This window comes from Sceloporus undulatus, chromosome 2 (assembly GCF_019175285.1).
Source record: "Sceloporus undulatus isolate JIND9_A2432 ecotype Alabama chromosome 2, SceUnd_v1.1, whole genome shotgun sequence".
Taxonomy (NCBI): Eukaryota; Metazoa; Chordata; class Lepidosauria; order Squamata; family Phrynosomatidae; genus Sceloporus; species Sceloporus undulatus.
In genome coordinates, this window is record NC_056523.1 from 285,785,226 (window position 1) to 285,793,955 (window position 8,730).

General features: G+C 37.4%; 2 protein-coding genes across 8 annotated transcripts in view; one reads left to right on the forward strand and one right to left on the reverse strand.

Moving 5' to 3' along the window:
• TMEM167A (transmembrane protein 167A) overlaps positions 1 to 8,730 on the forward strand; it is a 257,207-nt gene that overhangs the window by 191,250 nt on the left and 57,227 nt on the right. The window lies entirely within an intron of this gene.
• Positions 1 to 8,730, reverse strand: part of XRCC4 (X-ray repair cross complementing 4) — a 132,370-nt gene that overhangs the window by 93,359 nt on the left and 30,281 nt on the right. The window lies entirely within an intron of this gene.

Consider the following 8,730-nt stretch of genomic DNA (forward strand, 5'->3'; position numbering starts at 1 on the left):
GATGATGATGATGATGATGATGATGATGATGATGATGATGATGATGATGATCTTGCTAAGAAACACATAGGGAAACCCAGAACGTGTTCAGCGATAAACCTAATTATTCTAAGAATTTCAAAACAGTGTGTATGGATTCCCCCCCCCCATCTTTTTTTTTTTAGCCTATTTGATATAAAAGCAGCTGAGAGGTAATGATTGGAGAGATAAAGGTGATACATTAAACCAGATTACAACTCAACCTTATTAGCAAAAGTCCAGCACTGTCTGCAAACATTTCAGTGGTCCTGAATACTGGTAACCCTAATATGGCTAAACCATGGTGCTGCTGCCCAGGTATCACCTGGTGTAGGAGGCAGGGCTTCTGGGGCTGGATCCAAAAGGATGCCGCCCACCTCACTGCCATGCAGGAATGGGAGGGCTTTGCATGTTCCTTCACTGCTGCATGCCATGTCAAGGTGGGGGCGGCACTTGGCTCTCTTGGTGCCACCACATAGTTCTCCTCATGATACTGTTCTCGTAAGAAGAACGGGGAGACAGCATCAAGGTGGAGCATCCACACCCTCCTAGTCACACTGCTGTGGCTAAAACAGAGGTATAAAAGTTTTTATTACTCTGTTTTATTTTAAATAATGAAGGCACATGGATATTAGGCAAGTAAGGAGAAATCTTGATGTGTTAGCAAATGATGAAAATATAAGAACATAGCCTTACAAAACAAAACAATACAAACATCTGCTGCATACGAGTACAGAAGACCACACTGTTCTTTATTCCCAAGTGGATACAAACAAGCTGGAAAGATTTTGCAGAAAATCAACAAACATAATCATAAAGAAAATTATTTCAAATAAATCTAAGTAATGCATAACAAGAAACTATGCTTTGACTTTCAAGTTTGGGAATGACTTAAAACTTGGGTTTAACAGAGAAAAGTTTTTTCCCCACCCCAGTATTCTACCTTTCCCTAGATCCTTTCCTAGTGAACTAGGTTTTGCTCCCCATCCTCATTCCCATCAGGAAAAAACTCATTTCATTAACTACTGCACATTACTGAAATCTCTGCAGATCAATTCACATCTTCCTGTTGGCCTGCAGCTGCATGCATCTATCAACTTTTGTATCATGTGCAAATGTAATTAGTGCACTACCTCCCCTTTCGGATTGCAGACATAAAACATTTTGCAAGGAAGTAACACCAAGCATTTGGAGGTCTTTTAAATACACTTTCTACCGAATCAGTAAAAATGCTTCTCAATCTGGATTTTGTTTTCTTACTATAGTTTTCTACAAATTATATAAAAAAGAAATAAAAATAAGTGGACAAGCACCAAGATAGTGCAGAAAGGGAGCTCTGGAGAAGCTATCTTGGTGTTTGTCCACTTATTTTTATGTCTTTTTTATGTAATTAGTATAAAACAGTAGGGTGCTGTTAGTACTTGAAATTGGTAAACATAATTTGAAGAGCCATGATTAAAAACAAAACAAAAATGGTTTCTACTGAATACTGCTAAAACTCAAATACGTTACTGGCCAGCTAGACGAAAGAACAATAAAAACACCCTGTATCTTTCGTCTAGCTGACCAATTTCAGGTACTAACAGCACCCTACTGTATTATTGCAAAACAAAATGAAATATGATTGTGTGTGGGGGGGGGGAGAGAACAAATTACAAAACAACTCATCTTATCTTATAATACAAGGTATCAGGGTTTTCTCCATTGGTTTGTTCTGAGTATGTATTTACAGCATAAAGCACAAATAAATAATTCTGCTTCTGAAATTTGTTCCAGTCTCAGGTAGATGAATGATGCAGAGAGAAAAACAAGCCCCCTCTTTAGTCTTAGACCTTTGTATAAGGCAACAGATCATGGAGAGGTAAAGTGGAACTCCCAGGACTATTCACCGCTGGGTCTGGGTCTCAGTCTGCTTTTTCCCCACCTTGCTGCTGCTTTCATGAGCCCATGCCTGCCACCTGTTACTAGCCTGTAACACTGCTTCCCATCTTACAGACCGACAGCTAGTCTCCATCTACCTATCCCCTGGTTATATTTGTCTGGTGCCAGCAGGTCACTGAAGCAGAATGCCCATCTGCAGAGCAGCTCAGACAACTGATTCTTAGAGGGACTGTCAAGACAAAGTGGATGCATTCCACCAGTAGCAGAGGTACACCAAGGGAAGAAAACTAAGTTTCTGGTATTGACAGTGATGAGGCATGTCTCTGTGTGTATTTGTCTTGTGTGGGTGAGAAATGCCCGCTTACTCTCTGTGCCCCTGACCTCCTTTAACTGGTCTGAGTGCCTAAGGGAAATCAAATTGATTGAATTGACTGAAAATTGATGAATTTTTAGTTTCAGGCCTTAGGCTGTTAACTATGAAGATGCTGGGACAAGATTCACCTCAGTGTTGAGATTATTTGGGTTCCACAGTGCTAGCATAAAACCAGACTGTGGAGTTCAGTGGAAAAGTCATTAATTTCATCACCATCCCACCTCCCCTTGACTATCCTGTGTAAACTAGGTGAAACTTCTGCTCACAAGTTATCCGTCTAGCACAATCCATGAAATATAATGACCACATAGTGCCCAAGAAGTCCAAGACAGAACAAGATGAATGCATTATGTGTTTTGACTACAATTCCCACCAGAACAAACCATTACGACCTCATGACTGACACAGAGATTTGTAATCCAAAAGATCTGAATCATGTCCGACACTATTTGATTTAAATAGTGTTGTTGTATGACTTTAAATCATTTCTGACTTATGGCAACCCTAAGGCAAATCTATCACAGGGTTTTGTTGGCAAGATTCATTCAGAGGAGGTTCGTCATTTCATCCTTTGAAGCTGGGGCCGTATGACTTGCCCAAGGTCATCCAGTAGGTTTCCATGGTTGAGACAGGATTTGAACCCTGATCTCCTAGAATTCTAGTCCAGCATTCAGACCACTATGCCACACTTTATCTTATTTAAATATTACACTTTCCTATGAGAGATATTCAAGCCAAACAATATGTTTCAAACAACAAAATATAAAACTTCAAGTTGTTTTTGTCCCATCAAGTTTACAGTTAAAGATACTGTAAATATACTGTGTTCTCAATGTATTCTGTAAATTAAAGGTCATATTTGTACACATTCCTACTTGAATTTTACATAGTGAAAATTTTGTTTAACAAAATAACCATCTGGAAAAAATAATGCCGTTTTATTCCCTAAGTTCATCTGTAAGTGGTTGTGGTTTTTTTAAGTTGTGCCATCACTATCTCCAGGGATAATAATGTTCAATAGTAACCATGTCATTTCTGGGTGTGTCAAAGCCACAATAGTACAAAATGCACTGATGAAAATATAAAAGCAGAAGTAGCTTTCTCTCGGCAAATTCAGTGGAAACAAACAAAAAAGTCCCTAGTTAGTCCTCTATCTGCTTTGTAAGCAAAATCCCGTTGTGTTTTAAGTTGTGTTTTACTAAAGAATGTTTGTGTAGTTTCCTGATTTTTCTCCTTGATGAACAATACATACACCCATTTGAAGAACATGTACAGTATAGTGCAAGAATAAGGGTTTTATCAGTTGGCCTATTCAGTTACACTATACGTGTGTGGGCCTACATCCAGTGGCTAGTTCCAACTAGATTAGAAGCATTAAATCAATTGTTATCAACATGTATGCAAATTACATTGATTCAGTGGGCCTACTCTAGTTAAGCCTAGGAAGTGATTTAGGCCACGTTCATCTGAGCAAAGTTCATGCATGTGCATATATAAGCTTTAGAGTGCAATTAAGAACCCTAAAAAATTCAAAACCCCTTTCAGAAATTATGATGAATGCACACGGAGAGGCAAGGCCAGGCTCGCTTGGTGAGAACACAAGAGAGACTTCTCAGTGGTTGCTGCCAACCTTTGAAGCTCCCTCCCATAAGAGGCTAGGCTGACTCCTTTTCTAGTTTCCTTTTGTCTGCAGGCAAAAACTTTTCTCTTCAAGCAGGCTTTTAATATGTACCTGCATGCAATGAAGTTTCCTATTGGGGTGTTTGCTTTTCTATGTTTTTCATGGTTTTATATTTTTAACTTAATATGTTTTAAATTATTTTATATCTTGAACTTGCTATATTAATGTGATGCTTTTAAAACTGTACTGCTTTTTAGGTATCTTTTGTAAGCCACCTTGGGGCCAATTTAGGAGGAAGGTGGCAAAATAAATAAATAAATATTTATTTATTTCTGGCTCTGAGCCACTTCCTCTACTGTTGCTTTTTCAATATATGACAAATCTCTCTCTAGATGATCTCTTTTTTTAACACATCCTTTGGTACCAAGGAGGGGAAAAATCTTTCCCTCAGCCTCTTGTTGAATTGAATTGTACCTTGATGTCGCTACAGCCAGGTTCCACATATTCAAAGTTATCAAATTCCACCAGTGACCAAAACAAAAATATCCCTACTGGCATCTGCTCCAAGTCATTACAGATCCCTTCCACCCCTACTGGAGTGGTTAGTTCCCTTTTCTGGCTGCTGTTGTACTTGCTATTTGAGGGATTTGGGGGGGGGGGGGGGGGAATTGTGTGAATCTTTTTGAACCATGGCAGGTTGAATCTGTGGGTAGAATCTCTGGATATGGTGGGCCGACTGTAGTTCAATTATTCAAAGTTGATAAATTACCTAAATCACTATTTAAATTCAGTGTGTTTAAAATAATCTGAGTATTGCAAGTCTAAAAATCAGCAGAAATTAGATAAAAAGACAATTCAGAATACAAGTCCAGGAACCAGTAAAAGACCAAAAGACTCAAAAAATAATACACCCCAATCCTCCTCAGCAGATGAAACTGAGGAGGGAGAAATATCGGAAGATGAAGGAGATTTATTAGAGGCTGAAATAAAGAAGAAAACATATAAAAAACAGGACTATATAACAACAAGATCTATGAAACTGAATTTCAATCAAAATACATCTGATTTGAAGGAAATGAACAACACGCAACAGACCCGCCCTCAGAGAACAAAAAAGAAAAAAGGGAAGAAAAGTAGAAAGTAGTTAAAAAGGGGGGGGACTCAGGAGTGGGTAAGGAGGGAGGGAAAAGATTTTGGGATAGCAAAAAGGGAATTTACATAAAATAACATTCAAATGTCAATTAAGGTCTTGTCATGGAATGTGAATGGTTTGAATAATGTAGTTAAAAGAAACAAAGTATTTCATTTTTTTAAATAAACAAAATGCAAGTATTTATTTACAAGAAACACATATAAAAAATAAAGAAAGTAGTATATTAAAAATACTCACCTAGGAACTTTATTTACAGCATCATGTGTACATTCAAGGAAAAAAGGGGTTGCAACGTACATCAAAATTAACATAAAATCAAAAGAAGTGTTTAAAGATAATGATGGTTCGTATGTGGCGATAGAACACAAATAGGGAAAATACTTATAATAAACATATATGCCCCGCTAATTAAAAGAGCTAGGTTTTTTAATGAATTGAAGCAAAAATTACAAAAACTGAATTACGAGAAATTAGTAATAACCGGTGACTGGAACGGGGTCACCGACCCCGGAATTGACAGATTACCAGGATCTAATAAACAAAGTAATCAAGGGAGTCTCCCTAATGCGGCCTTAAAACTGTTACAGGAAAATGAGATGGTGGATATATGGAGATTGCAACACAAAGAGTCTAAAGACTTTTCTTTTTACTCAGTCCGATATAACTCGTGGTCTAGAATAGATATTATGTTTTTGTCCAAAATCTTATGTAAAAACGTAATCAAAACTGAAATAATGCCAAGACTAATATCTGACCACAGTCCAATTGTAATGCTACTTAATCTTGAGGGGGAAAAAGAATTCTCCTGGAAATTGCAAGGTGACCTACTTTGTGATGAAGATATAACCAATAAAATAAGACAAGAAATAAGTAGTTTTTTTTCAACAAAATTATAATAAGGAGATGTCCATGAAAACAATCTGGGACGCATCCAAAGCAGTGGTAAGGGGACATTTAATCCAACAAGAAATAAGATACAGAAGAAAAAGGAAAGAAAAAGAAAAAGATCTGATGAATAAACTGAAGATGAAAGAGCAGGAATATATTAGGAATCAACAAAATGAATTTCAACACGGAGAAATGTAAGGTACTGCACTTAGGGCGGAAAAATGAAATGCACAGATATAGGATGGGTGTTACCTGAATGAAACTACATGTGAAAGGGATCTGGTAGACTACAAATTGAACATGAGTCAACAGTGCAATGCAGCAGCTAACAAGACCAATGCGATTTTAGGCTGAATCAATAGAAGTATAGTGTCCAGATCAAGGAAAGTAATAGTTCCTCTCTATTCTGATCTGATCAGGCCCCACCTGGAATATTGTGTCCAGTTCTGGGTACCACAATTCAAAAAGGATGTAGAGAAACTGGAGCGTGTCCAAAGGAGGATGACTAAAATGGTGAAGGGTCTGGAAACCATGTCCTATGAGGAACAACTTAGGGAGCTGGGGATGTTCAGCCTGGAGAAGAGAAGGTTAAGAGGTGATATGATAGCCCTGTTTAAATACTTGAAGGGATGTCATATTGAGGAGGGAGCTACAGTAGCTTGTTTTCTGCTGCTCCAGAGACTAGGACCCGGAGCAATGGATGCAAGCTCCAGGAAAAGAGATTCCACCTCAACATTAGGAGGAACTTCCTGACAGTAAGGGCTGTTCGACAGTGGAACAAACAGCCTCGGAGTGTAGTGGAGTCTCCTTCCTTAGAGGTCTTTAAACAGAGACTGGATGGCCATCTGTCAGGGATGCTTTGATTGAGATTTTCTGCATGGCAGGGGGGTTGGACTGGATGGCCCTTGTGGTCTCTTCCATCTCTATGATTCTAGGAGGACAACCCTCTGATTCACTTTTGTTGGAAGTTATTCTGTTCTTAATATCATTTCTGAAACTGCATCTCAGGCACATTTTGCTTCAGTCAACTGATGTTTTGTGCTGTTCTGATTATTTCCTTTACCCCATGCAACCTGAATACCATGGTCTTAGGGAAGTTACTTAAAGCAATTTCACCTTTCACTTGTTGCCTTCTTTTCTCAGAACGCAAGTGGGAATCCTCCTTGCTGCCCTCGGAAGAAGTCTCCTTATGTTTCATTTTTATCAATTCGCTATTTGCTAATGCCATGCCCTACTAAGCAGTCATATTAAACTTTTATTTTAAATAATATTAAGGAGGAAATAGTGAGGGAAAAAGAGAAAAGAAACTTGACTGGTTGAATAGTGAGCGAGAGGGGAGTCAATAAATCAGAATTTTCAGCTTCTCCTGCCTCAGTTGGGTTGGTGGGGATAAACCCACAGGTAGCAAGTGGATGGCTACTTCAACCTACCTGAGAATGTCAAAAACAGAAGGTTTTATTTCATGACTCATTAGATTCTATATATAGGATAGGACATCATAGAGGCAGAGGAGGGAATCATGTTATATGATTGTAGTATAAATAAAAGCTTGTAGAAAGCCCTTCAAAATTGTACTTTGGCTCTAAGCAATTTAACTGATTTTCACAATGGCAACTCAACTCAATCTCAGATAATAAACAGCCATTCAAGAGTACAATCAGCCATTCTGCATCCACAGATTCAACCATCCACAGCTTGAAAATGTTTTTTAAAAAATAAATCAATCCCAAAAGCAAGCTTGAGTTTGCCATTTTATACAAGGGATATCATTTTATTATGCCATTGTATATAATGGGACTTGAGCATTCATGGATCACAACATTAATTTGAATTGCAGAGTCATATGAACATAGATTTAGGCTTGCTATCAAGCTTGTGATTTGCTGGCAAAGCACATTAAGGTTAGCCAAAGTAATAATTAATACTACAAACCCTTTAAAATCACCAGTATCTGCATTAACAGAAGCAACTGAAACCTGCTTTGCAATTGAACATATTCATAAGCCAGAATGATTTTTTAAAAAATAGCTTTAATGAAATGCAACTGAAATGTCTAGTGTAATAAATGTCAGATATGCAGAGACCATGTCTTGAGAATTACTTCCCTTTCAGGTGTTGACCTTTTAGGCTGAGAAGTAATGGAAACTATATAAAGTGCCTCTTAAACACACCCTTGAAATTAATATGGTAGTTGTGTGAAGTAATTTAAACCTAACTCTTCCTGAATATACAATAATCAGAAAGTGAAAGCATCAACAATGGGGGAAGGGAATTTTTCACTCATGGGTTTGGGTTTCTAGTTTGGAAAGTCAATGTATACCCCTGTGAATATGAATAAGCATGAGATAATGCCTAGACTGAGGCAAAATACACATATTCCAAAACAGTTCTACAAACAATTTTCCAGCATGAGTAATAACACTGTGTTCATTTCAAATAATTATAGCCTGTTTTCTTGGTGTTTGTTACTATTTGTAAAAATTGACTGAAGTTTCAAATGAAACTCAGGTAAAACTGGCTAGTAAATCACTTACTAAATGTCTTTAAAACCAAACTTTTGTTGTTGTTAAAATGTAGCAAAGCTTACCTTAGATTGCAGTTCCCATACCTAATCGTTTCTTTATTATGCTAATGTTCTCTTTTATTAAAGACAACTGTTTCAGTTTGTTACTATTTCAGGATTTAAAATCAACACGTAATTTTTTTTCCTTCCTGGGTGACATTTGTAAATTTTTAAAAGAAAAAAGTATCCAAAATATTTCTTCTGTTCTGAAAAGGGTTGTTGTTGTTTTTTTT